The sequence below is a fragment of the Plecotus auritus genome (genome assembly GCF_963455305.1).
Source record: "Plecotus auritus genome assembly, chromosome: 10".
Lineage (NCBI taxonomy): Eukaryota > Metazoa > Chordata > Mammalia > Chiroptera > Vespertilionidae > Plecotus > Plecotus auritus.
Genome location: NC_137785.1, coordinates 19,316,215 through 19,333,368, shown reverse-complemented (window position 1 = coordinate 19,333,368; position 17,154 = coordinate 19,316,215). Strand labels below are relative to the sequence as shown.

The 17,154-nt window shown below is 49.1% G+C and overlaps 1 pseudogene across 1 annotated transcript in view; it reads left to right on the top strand.

The window, feature by feature from the left end:
* The window catches only part of LOC308236139 (cell adhesion molecule CEACAM1-like), a 58,886-nt pseudogene that overhangs the window by 23,483 nt on the left and 18,249 nt on the right, over positions 1-17,154 (top strand). The window contains exon 2 of the transcript in view: positions 15,313-15,672. The product of the transcript in view is annotated as a cell adhesion molecule CEACAM1-like (transcript). The remainder of the gene's footprint in view (positions 1-15,312; positions 15,673-17,154) is intronic.

Here is a 17,154-nt window from a genome sequence, read left to right as displayed (position 1 = left end):
TGGAAGACCTGCAGGATCTAACTGTCCCTAGCTCACACACACACACACACACACACACACACACACACACACACACACACACCACACATCCACACACTCCTTTATTGCTCCCTCACTCTCTCACACTCTCTCCCTCCTTACCTTCTTGCAGGTCACCATCTTTTTTTGATTACCCTTACAAGCCTATTTAACTGGCTTGCTATGAAAAAACACATCCCATGAAAAGAGAAACAATAACCTCGCTTTGAGATTTAGCTCCACTCAAGACTAGTCTATGCAGGAGAACCACCTTTTTACATTGGACCCCATGGTCTGAAAAAGCAAACCAGGGCACACCCTGGCCCCACTGGCTCTAGTTTGCCACTTGCCAATTATAGGGATCTGGCAATCAATCATATAAGACTAAGCTCAGCACAGCAGCAGAGACTGGGGTCCACAAAATGGCATCTACAGCTAGATTTTGCTATCGGAAGTTTTAAAAATGATGTTTTCTAGCCAGCAGGAATCACTAGAAGTGCCGAGGAGCACCCGGGAAGCCGCCACCCACAGACTCTGCCCCTTCCAGCAGAACCCTGCCATCATCAGCAAGGCAGCTGCCTAGGTCTTCCCCTCCACTGCCCTACAGGCCCCAAACACAAGCTCTGATCCCAAAGAGGCCACCCATGAGCCCTACCACCCGCCTCAGGCCCAACCTGCTGCTGGTTGGAGTCAGTGATGGGCATCAGGCTCTCTGAGAAACCCTGAGCACGGGGCTTGCTGCCCTTGTTCACTTCCTGATGGTAGAGCTGGGGGTGCGGATCATTCCCTGCAGCATCTGTTCAGTGAAGCTTGTTCAAAGGAAGGAAAGCTTAAATTCTGGTATCTTTCAAAGAGGAAATCTTATTTAACACTTTTGTGTTCTATATTTACTTACACACATAGCCTAGAATTCAGTTTTCATTTTAACAATGTGAAAATAGTAAAAGAATCTTGTAACTGTATTTTCTCTATTTCCTTAGAAAATTTAAACCAATTGTATAAAATAAACAACGCTCTGGTAAGACTTATACAAACACAAAACAGACCTTTACCATAAGCGCTTAATAATCAACTGAGTCCTTAATAAATATGGACTTTACAACTAAGAATATAACACATTTGCAAATGTAAGAAATACCCAAACTTGTGAAGAATTTTTGTGAGTTTATTTCAGCCAAATGCTCTACAATTGCCAAGAAGCAAAATCTCAACAGATTGAGATAATGCTTCAGAGCATGGCAGTTCAGCACATTATGTTATACATTACAATCAAAAGAGGAGACGTATGTGGGTTATATGAAGTTCATTGGTGATAGATTTTGGAGGCGGGACAAAGCAAAGTGGAGAAACCTCTGCGATTGGATAACAAAATGATAGGCACATACTTCTTTTACATAGGTGGGTACACGATAGTTAAGTCAACAATCAACTCAACGACAATGTGGGCATTTGTGCTTGTGCTTTGGGGTGCGGGAAAAAGGAAAACTACTTTGCCATTCCAACAATATCTTATCTTAGATACAAAAAGACAATAGACAGGCTCAGTTAAGGTAATATTGACCTTTGTCAGGGAAGGTATGACTACCCACCATAAGTTGCTTTTTGGTTAAAGAACTTTTAATTTCAGACCATACTTTGTGGTTATTTTCAGTCTCTGAGTTTCCAAGTCCACCATGCAGGCCTTCCCTGAGCTTGTCAGGTTAGCATGTGGCACTTTTTAATCCACACATTTGAAAACAATCTGTAACAAAACAGAAAAAAAAGGGGGGTAATTATTGAAAAAATTACAAAATAAATGAAGCATAGCATTATAGAATGTGAAAAATCCTATCTAATAAAGAGGGAATATGCAAATTGACCATCACACCATCACAAAGATGGCTGCGTTCACAGTGGAGGTGGAGTTTCCGTAACACAAGATGGCTGCACCCACAGCAGAGGCTGAGTTCCCTTCATGAGCTTTAATGAGCAACCAGCAGGGACCTGAGGCTGTGTGGCACTGGGACGGGGCAGCGGACCTGAGTCTGCGCCACCCCCCCCCCACAGTGGGACTTGACAGAGGACCTCAGGCTGTGCCTCCCAACCCCGGCGCCAGGCCAGAGGACCTCAGGCTGTGCCTCCCAACCCCAGCACCAGGCTGCGGGACCCCAGGTCAAACCTCTTGCCTGGTGGGGCTTGACGGGGGACCTCAGGCCACGCCACCGGCCCAGCAGGGCTTGACAGAGGACCTCAAGGCATGCCCCTTGCCCCAGTGCCAGGCCAAGGGACCTCATGCCATGCCCCAGCCCCAGCACCAGGCCCGGGAACCTCAGGCTATGTTCCCTAACCCCAGCACCGGGCCATGGGACCACAGGTCACACCCCCTGCCCAGCGGGGATTGATGGGGGACCTCAGGCCATGCCCCTGGTCTGGCAAGGCTTGACAGGAGACCTCAAGGAATGCCCCAGCCCCAGCGCCAGGCTGGGGGACCTGAGGGTACGCTTGGGGATCTAAGGCTGTGCCCCCCACTTGGCGGGGCTTTACAGGGGACTTGAGGAGGGATCTGAGGCTGCTCCCCCACCCGGCAGGGCTTGAAGAGGGACCTGAGGCTGCACCCCCTTGCCAGGCGCTGGGCTAGGGTATCTGAAGCTGCAAACCGCCAGGTGGGGTTGACAAGGATAGGGCCAGCTGGGTCTGGATCTCGCCCAATGCAGGTGGGCCAGGCTGGGGCTGGGTCTTGCATGATTTTGAGGTGCTGAGGGTGGGCAGGGACTTGACTCTGGGTCCCATGGAGTGCCCCAGACTCTGACAGGAGGAAGATTTTCATATACATTTTACTAATTTTCTTTCATCTCTGATACTTCTACCGTATTATAGAGAAAGGGCAAATAGCAATATTAAAATATTTCCCCTAATTAATCCCCTTTTAATGTGCATGAATTTCATGCACCAGGCCACTAGTAAAAGAAATAAAGAAAGGAAACCAGGTAACCAAGGCACACATGTTGTGAGGATGTTCCGTGAGAAAGATGTGAAATGCATGATAAACAATGGGCCCATGACTGGAAGAAGCTTCATTTAAAAATTCACAAGACATTTAAACACCCTTATGACTAGCGGTTCAGGAAGACTGCCGGATGAACTCTCATGAAAAGGTGCAGTCAGAACAAAAAAGAGTTCCCAGAAATTAAAAATGTACGCAGAAAAATTTAGTGTAATTGCTGAATAAGTGGAAAGTAATTGCTGAAAGACTAAGTGAATGATCTGGAAGATACAACTAAGGAAGCCAACCACAACATGAGGAGAAAGACAGAGATGGCATGGGAGAGAAGTGGTGGCGGGATAGGTGCACCTTTGTTTAGGGTTCAGTGGATGCGGGCTCTACTCTGACGTGTTACTTCTGTGAACTCATCTAGTCTCAGACAGCTCTACGAGGAGCATATGGTTCCCCTTCCAGGTATTAGGAGACATGTGATTTTTGTTCATGAATTAAGCTTGAATTTGATCAAATTATTTTATAAAATCTATTGATATCAAAATTTTATACTTTAGTCTGTTGACATGAAGAGTTCCATGATGATATTAAAACACACTTGCATTCATGATATAAACCATACTCCATCATGGTAACATTTGTTTGTCTCTTATCAATTCTAAATTTGATTCACTAATATTTCATTTGATTTTGTAAGTTTCATCCATAATTTTGTATCTGGTTTGGTATCAGCTATAGTAGCCTCTTAAAATGAGTAAGAAAATGTCCTCTTTTTAAACCTTTGAATTCTCTGAGAGACTTTGCTGAGGATGACCTTTAACTTGAAGATGTATTAGAACTAACTCACCATGAAGACACCAGGGCCTGGCATTGTTGTATTAGCAGAGAGACAATACTGGCTCTCATGTTAATTTCTTTAATGGTTAATGGTCTATTAGTATTACCCATTTTTTGAGTCAGTGTTAGTGCTTGACATCTATCTAGATAACTAACTGTCCATTTAATCTAACTTTTAAGAAAATAATGGCATCTTTCGAGGTTGTCCCCTAATAAATTATAAAATATCTCCTGTATCTCCTTCATATGTCCTCCTTAAATTTACATCAGTATATCAATTCTCTATCTCTCTATCTCCCTCAACACAATGGTTTGGAGGTGAATGCTATCTCTCTATGTCTCTAAACAAATGGTTTGGAAGTGAATGCTACAGGATGAAGGGAAACGTGTAAAAAAGATCCTCTCCTTGACCAGACTTATTCAAGCTCCTCTGAGCCCTCTACTCAACTAAGACTGGCCTTTTGCTTCCATCTCCATCCTTGTAGAGCCCAGATTTGCAAGAGTCCCCCTAAATAAGTTTAGACAGCATCCCCTGCCCTTGGTATCTAATCAGCCTTCATATCTGACCTCACCATTTTTTATCATGTTGGCCTGCCTCCAATAAGAATGCTGTTAGGTCCATTTAGCAAGAATTACTCCACCATCCTGGTAATTTTTCATCCACTGATGGCCCATCCTGCTCCTTAGCTTTAAATCCCCACTTTTCTTTATGGATTCAGCTTTGAGCCAAACCTCTTTCCCTTGCTGCAAACCCCAGTGCAGTAGTTCTTCTGGATAGAGTGTGCCTTACTGTCTTTCACAAGTGAGAGAATAATTTGTCCTTTAACACATGTAGACAAATAAGTGCAACATGGTTGAGGAGTGCTATAAAAAGTTCATAAAAAGGACCATAGGGTTACCCCGGAATCAATTAAATGCATGGTAGGGTTTGTGGAGGTCTAAGAATTTGGAAAATATTGAGAAAGGTGGTAGTACCCAGGCTTGGTGGGGAGTTGGGCACAGGCAGTGCTAGGCACTGTTAAGGCCAAACTGATAGAGGGTGTTTGGGGCAGTTCAGTAGCACTCAGTTACACATGTGCACATCCTAAGAGGGAGCAAATACACTTCTAGACACTGCCTCACAGAAGGAACAAGCATGCCGCATCAAACATCCATGGAGTTGACTGAAGCCGCATCTGAATGGTCATTGAATCAGTGCCACTTGAGTCCCAGATACAGCAAACAGCATTGAGCATTTGCTGCTGCACAACCAGGCATCCCATTATCAGCCTGTGGTGGAGGTGTAGCTGCTAACCCCAAACTCAAGCCTTTGCACATTTTAGGGTTCTGTCCTGAGGATGAATTTCTGGGTCAGTTAGCACCTACATTTGTTTATGAATAACCCAGCACAAGCTGATTTTAGCTGCAAAGGGGACTGTGTCAGCTCATGGAATTGGAAGTCTGGCTACGAACTGCGCTTGGGCATGTGGATGTGGTCCAAGCAACTCTCCTCCAACAATCTCACTGCCTCTCCTGACAGTAGGGGAGGTGGTGGATCATAGTATTAAAAAAAATTGTTGGCAGGAATGGACAGTGTGGAGCGAAGGACAGGAAGAGGCTATAAGTCTTTTCACCTTGGACTCTCCAAACTCTGCATCACTTTGTTTCCGGTCCTTCCTTTAGTCTCAGTGCTGTGTGCACTTCATCCTGTGACATGGTGTTGATGGTGGATGGGTGAGTCATGTGGCTGAAATTTTAGGGACTAGTGGTCTTCAAGGACATGACCCAGGATGTGGCTCCTGGACCCTCTCCAGACATGATACTGGAGAACTACAGGCACCTGCTCTGAGCAGCTAAGGACAGATTCCACATCCTCACACAGCCCCTTGTGGTGGGGTCTCTATCTCCTCGGGTGTCAGGGCTGTGGGAGGCTTGAAGGGCCCATAAAGGTCACAAAGTTCCAAGCTCATAACTTTAGGTCTAAAATTGAGGGACTACGGTGTATGAACCCTAACAAATAGAGGAAGAGACCTTCTTTTTCACACTTGGGCAAGGATTTTTTTATTTTTTATTTTTTAAATAAATCTTTATTCAGATTATTACAATTATTTCTCCTTTTTCCCCCCATAGCTCCCCTCCACCCCTTTCCCACCCCACCTTCTGCCCTTACCTCCCCCCCACTGTCCTCATCCATAGGTGTATGATTTTTGTCCATTCTCTTCATGAACCCCCCATACCCCTTTCCCCCTGAGAATTATCAGTCCACTCCCTTTCTATGCCCCTGATTCTATTATATTCACCAGATTATTCTGCTCCTCAGGTTTTTAATTCACTTGATTTTTAGGTTTGCTTGTTGATAGATATGTATTTGTTGTTCATAATTTTTCTCTTTACTTTTTTCTTCTTCCTCTTCTTTAAGAATACCTTTCAGCATTTCATATAATACTGGTTTGGTGGTGATGAACTCCTTCAGCTTTTTCTTATCTGTGAAGCTCTTTATCTGCCCTTCAATTCTGAATGATAGCTTTGCTGGGTAGAGTAATCTTGGTTGTAGGTTCTTGCTATTCATCACATTGAAAATTTCTTGCCACTCCCGTCTGGCCTGCATAGTTTCTGTTGAGAAGTCAGCTGACAGTCGTATGGGTGCTCCCTTGTAGGTAATTAACTGTTTTTCTCTTGCTGCTTTTAATATTCTCTCTTTGTCTTTTGCTCTTGGCATTTTAATTATGATGTGTCTTGGTGTGGTCCTCTTTGGATTCCTTTTGTTTGGGGTTCTGTGGGCTTCCTGGACTTGTAAGTCTATTTCTTTCACCAGGTGGGGGAAGTTTTCGGTCATTTTTTCTTCAAATAGGTTTTCAGTATCTTGCTCTCTCTCTTCTTCTGGCACCCCCATAATTCTGATATTGGTACACTTGAAGGTGTCCCAGAGTCTTCTTACATTATCTTCAACTTTTTGGATTTTTTTTTTTTGCTTTTTGCTTTTTCGGTTGAGTGTTTTTTGCTTCTTTGTATTTCAATTCTTTGACTTGATTCTTGTGTTCCTCTATTCTGTTTCTGGGTCTCTGTATAATATTTTTTATTTCAGTCAGTGTATGTTTAATTTCTAGTTGGTCCTTTTTCATATCTTCGAGGGTCTCGTTATATTTATTGGCCTTTTCTAGGATATTCTTAAAAAGTCTTATAATGGTGGTTTTGAATTCTATATCCAGTCGTTTGTTTTCCTCCATTTCTTTCGTTTGTGATCTGATTCTTTGACCCCGCATTTTCACTGATTCCCTGAGTTGGTAAGGTAGATATTTGTGCTAGGTTTCCAATATGGCCCAGTGGGTCTGCTTCCCCAGTTAACCTGAGGTGGACACTCTTGGTGCACCCCTTTGTGGACTGTGTGTACAGCCTTGTTGTAATTAAGTCTTTATTGTTGTTGGTATCACTAGGAAGAATTGACCTCCGGGTCAGTTGGCTGTAAGGATCAGCTGTGTCTATGCTGGGAGAAGCCCGGTGCTGGAGACAGCCCTATAGGATTAGACTTGCCAAATTGCAATAGCCTCTGTGCTCAGCTTGGATGGGGTGGAGCCTCAGTCTTGGCTTCCTGTCAGCCCCGCCCCTGCGCGCATGTGCGCTTTCAGTCCTCCGCCTTCCCCAGCTCGAGTCTCCGCCTGAGAGTCCAGACTCCCCCCACAAGAGCGTGGGTCCCCAGGGGCTCGCCTGGAACCGGGGTTCACTGCAGTCAGAACTGGGGCACAGTGCCGTCAGGAGCCTCTGACTCCCCTCCACCAGGGAAAGCCCGCGGGAACCTCCGCAGCCCTTGTGCGCACCAGCGTGGGCTCGCTTTCAGTCCTCCGCCTTCCCCGGCTCCCGAGTCTCCACCCGAGAGTCCAGACTCCCCCCACAAGAGCGTGAGTCCCCAGGGGCTCGCCTGGAACCGGGGTTCACTGCAGTCAGAACTGGGGCTCAGTGCAGTCAGGATTTTCTGACTCCCTTCCACTAGGGAAAGCCTATGGCAACCTCCGCAGCCTTTGTGCGCACTGGCCCGCGTGCGCCTTCAGACTTCTGCCTTTCCCAGCTCGAGTCTCCGCCTGAGAGTCCAGACTCCCCCCGTAAGAGCGTGGGTCCCCAGGGGTTCGCCCAGAACTGGGGTTCAGTGCAGTCAGAACTGGGGTTCAGTGCCGTCGGAGGCTTCCTTCCCCCTTCCGCCAGAGGAAGTCAGCCAGGCTCTCAGCCGCCCTTCCTCTCTGCGCGCACAAAGCCCCTTTGCCGTACCTCCAATTCTCTGTGAGCTTTTCTCCTTCCTTCTAGTTGTAGAATTTTCACTCAGCCTGCTTTCCTGTGGTTGTGGATGGTGTCCGTTCTGTCTTTTAGTTGTAGTTTTGAAATTGTTATGCGAGGCAGCAGTTTAGGTGTTTACCTATGCCGCCATCTTGGTTTCTCCTGGGCAAGGATTTTTTTTTGGTAAAGTTGTAATGGGGCCATATCACTGGATTGCTTCTGAAGCCTTAACTTACCTGTCTTGTAGAGATTTCAAAGATCATGTGTGGCTAGTACTACATTTGGGTAACTTGTCTCCTGCATGCTTTCCCAGGCCCTTATGGCTTCCCTCATTCTCAGGGAATCTACTCTTTACAGCAGACTTTGCATCCCAACTGGTCCCAGAAGAACAGCTTTGCATGTTGGAGTGAGAACTATCCCAAGAAACATGACCTGGTGAGAACCTTAGGCTGAGAGTTCTGGCAGGTAACACTCAGGTCAGCCCTGTCCAGGGGAGGAGTCACTCCCTACATGTGGTTACTGAGCCCTTGAAACATGGGGGATTCAGAGCTGACAGTAGTATTTTTATATCCTATGAATCCAGGTATCTCTATTTCATTGCTTGGATATTATGGGTTTGTTTTATACATTAGGATAAGCAGGACAAATTTGTAGATCCCCTGTATCTCATAATATGGACACATCTGACCTTCTGGTGGAACTTGTAAATTATACCATTTAGGGAAATGTTTCTCAAATTTTCAGTGTTCTTGAAATTACCTGAGGTGCTTTTTGATATGGAGAGCCCTAGATCTATGTCCTTAGGGCCAAGCCTGAGATAAATGGGACTGGGGTGGGGCTGTGCTGCCCTCTAGTGGGAAGACCTGCAAGGGGCAGGCAAAAGGGTGGGTGTGTCATTCTAATGTAGAAGGCAAAAAAGGTAAGTCATTCCTTCTACAAAGTGAGCCTTTGTTAATTAGATGTAGAAGACCTGACCATGAATCCTTGCATTTAAAATAAATATTTGTTGACTGGCTCTCAAATCCCCTTACCTTTAGATTCACAGGTGTGCAGAGGTACATCACACAAAGAGGCATGCGTGTGCACGCACACACACACACACACACACACACACACACACACACACACACACAAAACACTCCAGGAACCTTCTTTTTCATGGACAGCACCAGGCAGCCAACAGGAGCAAACAAAGTGAGTGAATGGCCCACATGATGTGCCTGGGGCAGACAACTCAGAATCTGCTCTGAGGGCTGAGATGGGGCTGGGAAGGTGCAGCGCATGCAGGAAGTGGGGTGGGGACCAGGGAGCTGGGAACTGCTGTCCAGAAAGGAGCGCTATTCCCAACAGAGAACACATCTCTCTGCAGCCCAATGAATACAGAGGGGCCCCTGGAACTGGCTGTCCCTGCCTCATTCAAACACCAACCCTGAACCAGGGTGCTGAATTTGCAGTGGGTGGGATGGAGGTTAATGGTGACAACCAGGGAAGCATGTAATTCCAAACTCGAAAGCATGCCCTCCAAAACAAGACAATATCCATGCATTCTCTGTTAAATTACCAAGGCATACACTCCTGACATCGAAATGAGCAGGAAGTTCTGTCATTCCCTGGGTTCCTGCCCCACATGTCCACTTGCAGACACACAGGACATGGAGCCTGAGAGCCTGGTCTCACAGCTGACCTGGGAGACAGGACTGGGCCCCCACACTGGTGGGGTCAGGGGCAGCACTGACCATTCTGCAGCCCTGGGGGGACAGGGCAGTTGGGCAGACAGGACTGCCCGAGGGTGAGGGGGACAAAGAGTTGATGCAGGACTGAGTGGGGAAGGACTGAGGCCTCAGCTGAGAGCACTGAAGGGGAGGGAATGGAATGTTCACAGGGAAAAGGCTGGATTCTGCAGAGGAAACGCTCTGGCGCAGACTCAGCTGCAGTGGCTAAGCAGGCTGTGTGCCTCCTGCTGGGCATCATCACACAGCTCCCACTTCCAGGAATAAGGCTCTCTCCTCATGTCCACCTGCCCTCCCTCACCTGTGCTCCTTCATGGTCCACTCTACATGAAGGGGCTCTGGGTCCCTGTCCTACACTGCTGGGCGGGGGAAGAAAGGCTGAGTTCCCCCCAGAGAGCCCAGCAGTGGTGTCCTGAGGAGGGTGGGGAGGGTCAGGGAGGTCCTCACCCTCTCACCTCCTGGGTCCTGATCTGAAGTTGATGGCAGAGTCCAACACCACCTGCTCCCTCAAGTCCTGAGAGAACCTCACTCACTACCCTAAGCAGACCTCTACCTTGACTGCAATCATTTGGTCACCTTCTCATTTCTATGGGTGTCAGCAGCTTTCTGGCCCTTAGGGAACATGTGACTCTCTGTGTACAGGAATGAGTAACAGAAATGGGCAGAGAACTTGCTTTACTGTTCACAGAAGATGATCTAGCTCAGTGGTCGGCAAACTCATTAGTCAACAGAGCCAAATATCATCAGTACAATGATTGAAATTTCTTTTGAGAGCCAAATTTTTAAACTTAAACTATATAGGTAGGTACATTGTCATTAACTTAATTAGGGTATTCCTAAGCTGGCCTTTGCTAAAAACTCAAGGGACCAAAGAGCCGCATGTGGCTCACGAGCTACAGTTTGCCGACCACTGATCTAGCTGACCCTTTGAAAGCTTAAAATCCTAGGAGTGTCTACATAAAATCAACATTTTGAGATAAAACACGAAGGTGGCTTTCACCATTTCCTTAAGAGCACAACTGCCAAAAGGACATTAATAATGAATTAGACGTATATGCATCACAGTTATTGGTAAAACAAACTTATTTCTTTGTCTTTAAAAGAGCATTCTAGTGCATTATCTTCATGTTCACCACTTAGAAAGGGATTGCCCCAGTATGTCTTCCCACCATCCTGATGCAGCTGGCTCTCTGTAACTGTTGTGACTGCATAGAAGTGACCCTTTCTCCTTTAAATATCAAACACAAGACTAGAGGCAGCTCTTGACCCATCTCCCAGAACCAACTACCTGCGACCATGTTCTTGGGGTACTGCTGAACCCTGATGTCTCTGTGTCTGCCAGGTACCGGCCTGGTCAGTCCTAAGCACCATCCTGTAGCCCACAGTCACCAGAACCCTGCCCACCTCACTTGGGGCTCATCCAAGCCCTTGGGACTTTCTGGAAGCCAAATCCCTGCACCAAGGCACGCACCCCGCCACCTGCTCCTCCAGGTCAAGGTCAACAGCAGAAGTGAGGGTCCTGTGCCTGCCTTTCCAGACAAGTGGTGGCCACCTAGGCTTGGAGGCACTTTTCAATGCACGGGTCTGATCCCACAACCCAGATAGGACCCCAATGCTGGGAAGGTTACTAGAGTCAGAGGGTTTGGTCTGCTCTGCACCAAGAGAAGAGTGCGGAACCTCAAGCTCACTCGTCTGAGCACAGAGGGGCCCCTTTCCCTGTCCTCGGGGAAGGCACCCAGATCTGTAGGGCCTCCACCATCAGAGGAGCACCCAGACCTCAGTGCCAGGGAGACCATGCTGAGCGCTCAGAAGCCTGAGGTTTGACCAGCAATGGCTCTTCTTCCAGAGCCCATTGGCGATGAAGCCCCAGATGAGAAAGGGGCGGTCCTTTCCTTGTGCCCTGAGGGGTCTCTGAACAGAAGCCTTCACCCCTGTAAGGGAGGATGAGACCCAAACTGCTGTGGGACCACACCAGCCCAGGCCCCAATCCTCAGCTGGTTGAGGACTCAACTCGAGGGCCTGGGGCCTGACCTGAGTCTGCAGTAGCGGCCACAAGTGGGGACCATTGTCTGATAAGAACACCCACCTGCCAAGTCCCCCCAAAACCACCCTAAGGTCCAGCCCTGCCGGCACCTCTGGAGACTCCTATCTCAGCTACTTCCACCTGCTGGGCCTGCATCTCACCATCTCACCACCAGGGGCCACTGACCACCATGGGCACACGCACCAGCTCCCACTGACAGGCTGCCTACCTCTCAGACGCCTGTCCACCTTCTGTAGAGCCCTCCAAGGAGAGGATTTTGTTTGGAATTATGAGATCTCAGTCCCCAGCATCCTGCTCTGTACTTCCTGTGAGCACTCTGCTTCTCCTATTAGAATTCACATTGGGACCCCTCAAAAGAAGATTGGGAGCCGCTTGTCATCTCCATCCAGTCCCAGCCACAGCACCTCACAGCCCTGCCCTCCCACCCTCTTCAACACCTCGGCCCCTACCTTTGCCAACCCCAACGGCATCACACCACCAGGGGCCTGTGACCCTAACACACCAACCCCAGCTCAGACCTCAGCTGCTGCAGCCTCTTCCGGGTCTGTGAACCGAGCACTCTCAGGTTCCTGCCTCAGCCATCACCTCAAGGAGGTAGTGCTCACCACAGGGCTCCTCACTCATTTGTCTAGAAGCTGGAAGGCCTCTGTGTGAACCCAGGCGAGGCCAGATAAGACCTCTTTGGATATGAACTCTCCTCTTGTGCACACTGGAGAGAGTTGTTCCTATCAAAAGATTTGCCATCTGCCTGCCTGCCCCCTCCTTCCTGCCTTCTTCCTGTGGAGCAAACTTGCCAGGAAGACTCACTTTCCCCACCTCTCCATTTGCACATGGACTGTCTCAGCCAACAGACACAGAGAGAGGGTCTCCCTGAAATTGTCCTCTGTGGACCTGGGAGCCCACAGCCACATGACCTTCCACCAACATCTTTATTCCCAGGACATGCTGGACACCTCTCCCTTCGTACCCGGGAACTGCAAGACCTTCTGAGACACCCAGGCCAGGAAGTAGAGGCCTGGCTGCTGGCATCTGGAGAGAGAAGGTAGGTCCCCTTTCAGTCATCACCCAGCTTTCCCCCTTCTCACCCCCAGTATCCTCTCTGGGCCTTCCTGCTGGGAGGAAATCCAACCTTCCCAGAGCATTTGAGAACACAGGGAAGACCCAGTGCCCAGCTGGGTTGAGTGTTACAAATGGAAAAATCGCCAGGTTAGGGGGCCAGAGGGGCTATCTGAGTGGTGCTGACAGACCCAAGACCAGGACACAGCAGAGGCCAGTTCTGGGATGAGGGGGACATCCTCTCAGGTGAAGGGGTCTCCATGAGCCTTACTACTTCAATTGTGCTCCAATGCTCTCATAACTTTTAAACAAACAAATTTAGATGTTTACAAAAAATGTCAAGTGAAACGCTCTCATGGATTTATTAATAAACATTGGATTTTCACGTCTATGTTAGGTGGATTTAAGTTCAGCTATAGTGCTTGGGAGAGCAGTATAAGCTCAATAAATATGGGATAAATGACAAAAAAGAAAGACAATGGGCTCCACAGACCAGTAAGATCCACCTGCCCTGAGAGTTGTTAGATGCAGAGTCTCTGGTCCACTGCACACCTGCTGAGTCAGAATCTGCATTTGTCTTTGGCTTTTTTGTTTTCTGTTTTTTAATTGATTGATTTTAGAGAGGAAGGGAGGGTGAGAGAAAAATCGACTTGTTGTTCCACTTACTTATGCATTTATGGGTTGATCCTTGCAGGTGCCCTGACCTGGGATCAAACAGGCAACCTTGGCATATCAGGAGGAAGCTCTAACCAACTGAGCTCCCCAGCCAGCGCTCTCAGAATCTGCCTTTGAACAGGATCAGCGACACTCCTGTGCGCAGGAGAGGGGTGAGGCTACCCCACCCCCAGTTCACTGGGTCTCAGCCTGGCAGGCATCCACATTAGCTAGGCAGCTGATAAGCAGCATTTCTTCAGTGTCCTGTAGGCATCACCACCTTTACCACATTCCACAGGTGATCCCATGCACAGTGGGGTGACATCCCTGTGACAAGAGTTCCTCATGTCACCCAGTGTTCCTGCTCAGAAACCTAAGGCCAGAAGGGATAAGAAAGGCTCAAGGGGGCGCTACTGTGCAGTCAACTTGGCTGTAGGGAATTCCCTCACCCCCACCTAGATGTCCCAGACTCAAGCTTATCTCAAAAGGTAATGCGCCTATGGGGGTGGGGGTGGGGTGGAGAATCAATGAGGAAAAAGAAGCCTCAGCAATTCCCAGAATCTGGCTTTTTGATGGAAGGTAACCAAGAAGGTGGGAGAGGGAAGGCACCAGGAAGGGAGGAGGAGGGAGGGTCCTGGGAACAGACCCCGCCCTTTGCCCATGTGACCAGGGAAGTGATCTTGTCCCTAGAGGAGGCTCAGCAGGTCCCACCAGTAGGGAGAGCAGTGCCTGTTGAGTGTTTCTGAACCTCAAGCTCTTCTCACAGAGGGAGGGACACAACAGACAGCAGAAATCATGGAGTCCCCCTCAGCCCCTGCTCACAGAAGGTGCTTCCCCCCGCAGGGGCTCCTGCTGGCTGGTAAGGAGGGGAGACAATCCCTGGGGTGGACAAGAGGAGAAGAGACAGAGACTGGCTGGGGTTTCCCGGGGGGCACAGCGCTCTGAGAGGGGACAGAGGGCTTCTGTTTGGACCTGAGGGGAGAGGTCAGGGGAGCAGAGTAGGATGGAGGAGGGGCCTCAGGAGCAGGTCAATCCCATGATCTGGAGGTGGTGAGGGGCAGGAACACCTCGATTATGGTAAGTTGTACAAGTTATTCATCACTGAAATTCTTTCTGAAAACTGATGATAATAATATCAATTTGTGTCAGGGTGACACCCGAAAAAATGAACTAGGGGCACTAAGCGTTGTCTTTACCGCCAACCTCAGAAATGGGCATGTGCACACCAGGGGGTCGAAGACCCAGGGAGCACTCATTCATTCACCCACAGGCACTTCAGCCTGCTGCATGCCCTGGGGGTACAACAGAGCAGACAAGTCCCTTCCCCCATGGAGCTCACCTCCTATGGAGAGGAGACAGACAAGGCAAGATCTAGATGTGAGGTCAGGTCCCCACAAGTGCCAAGAGGAGAACAGAACAGGGACAGGTCAGAAAGTGGAGACACGGGTCTTTAGTGTCAACAGGGGTCTGAGCAGTGCCTGTGAGCATTTCTGACCTCAGGAGCCAGGAGCCAGGAGTCAGGCAGCCACCTGGGGGTTTACAAGCAGGAAATAAGGTCAGAGATGCTGAAGTCATGGTGGCCATGCTGCTGCACTTGACCACAGGAGATACCCACACACACACACACACACACACACACACACACACGCACACGCACACGCACATGCACACACACACTCCGAGGCTGAGAGATGAATAGACCTGCTCAGGACCCAGGGCTCCAAATATTGATCAACTTCTCTCTTCCCTCCTAGCCTCACTCCTCACCCTCTGGAGCCTGCCCACCACTGCCCAGCTCACTATTGAATCAGTGCCCCCCAATGCTGCCGAAGGGAAGGACGTGCTTCTCCGTGTCCACAACCTGCCTGGGAATATATTGATCTGTGCCTGGTACAAAGGGGAAAGTATAAACAGCGACCTTCAAATTCTATCATATTCAGCAGACACTCAAGCAATTACCCTTGGGCCTGCATACAACCATCGAGAGACAATGTACCCCAATGGATCCCTGCTGTTCCAGAAAGTCACCCTGAAGGACACAGGATACTACACCTTACTAGCCTTCAACAAAGATGCTCAGAGCAAACAAGTAACTGGACAGCTCCGTGTATACCGTGAGTGATTGCTCTCTGACCTCTGGGTGTTGGGTGGGGCATATTCTACTTCAGACACAGGACTGACAGCCCTGGACTCACTCTGCCTCCATCCCCCTCTGCCTCACATTCCAGGTTGGGTTTGGGCATTTAGTGCAGGACTCACACAGTGGAGACAAACTTCCTAAGGTCAGAGTTCCCTTTCCGGATTCCAGCCCTGCAGACGTTCTCCCCAGAGAGAAGGGCCAGTCTGAGGGGAGTGACTCAGCAGAGGCAGACCAGTCTCATCCAGGCCCCTGGGCCCCTCCCAACCATGACCCAGAGAACAACCCTGCAGGGCTCATGCAGGGCCTGGCCTGGGGAACCCTGGGATCCTCACACAGAAGTTCAACCCAGACAGCCCCTCCCCAGACCTCTGTCCCAGGGCTCCTGACTCCAGGAAACCCGAGGAGCTTCTGGGCAGTTGGGTTTGATCTGTGGGCAGGGCTGACTGGCAGCAACAATTTCCCAGGTGCCCAAGTCACAAGGCTCCTGAGGCTGGTCACCAGCCAGGGCTCAGCCTCAGGAGCCACATCTGGGAAAGGATGAGGCCTGCTACTTCACCTAAGACCAAGCCTGGGGAGTATGTGGACAAGTTCACAGGCCATTAGCCAACTGCCTGGAGGACACAGGAAGGAAGAGGAAGATAGTCTCCCCAGGGAGGAAAAGAGAAGATGTTCCTCGAAGCTCCTAGTCCACCAGGGCTCTGCCCACGGCATCCTCTCTCATGGACACAACTGATAACAGAGGCTGTTAACTTGGGCAGCTCCTCTATTCCAAGCTTTAGGTTAGGAAATTGTGAAAGATTTAAGGTTCATTCAAGGGGCAACAAGGCAAACCTGAGACCATTTATCATTTATCCTGTTCTATTCAGGGAAAACTGAGTTAGAGTCACTCAATCAGAATCACACAGACTGTGACTGACCAAAGTGTGTCATGCCAAGGTTTCTCCTCCCCTCCAAGGGCCCTATTATGCTCACTTCACCCCTGACTCATGACTCACATCCTCATCCTGCTGTGAGGCGCCCATTCCTCCCAGTGGCTCCCGAGAACTTTCCAAGGTGAGCCTGGTGACCCTGCACCATCTGACTGGTTCACTGCCTGTTTCACACACGTGTTCTCATGATGACCACAGTGTGGGATGCTCTTAGATGGTGAGATGCACCAGCCACTGTCCTTCCTCTTAGACGCTGCCCAATTTGAATGAATTTGACTAAACTCCAGTTGTTTCCTGAGTGAGAAAGAAAAGGAAGAGCACATGCCACATGCCATATGGGGGCTCCTCCTCATCTGCCTGACAGGGAGGGACCTTCTTCCATAGAAACAGGGAGGGACCTTCTCCCTAGCTTTACTAACATGACACAAGTCCTTTCTACCAATTTGGTGTCATCCCTCCCTTTACACAGCAGACACACCTGGACTTGCCCCCCCAGATCACTCCTGTTCTCTAAGCAGGACTCACCT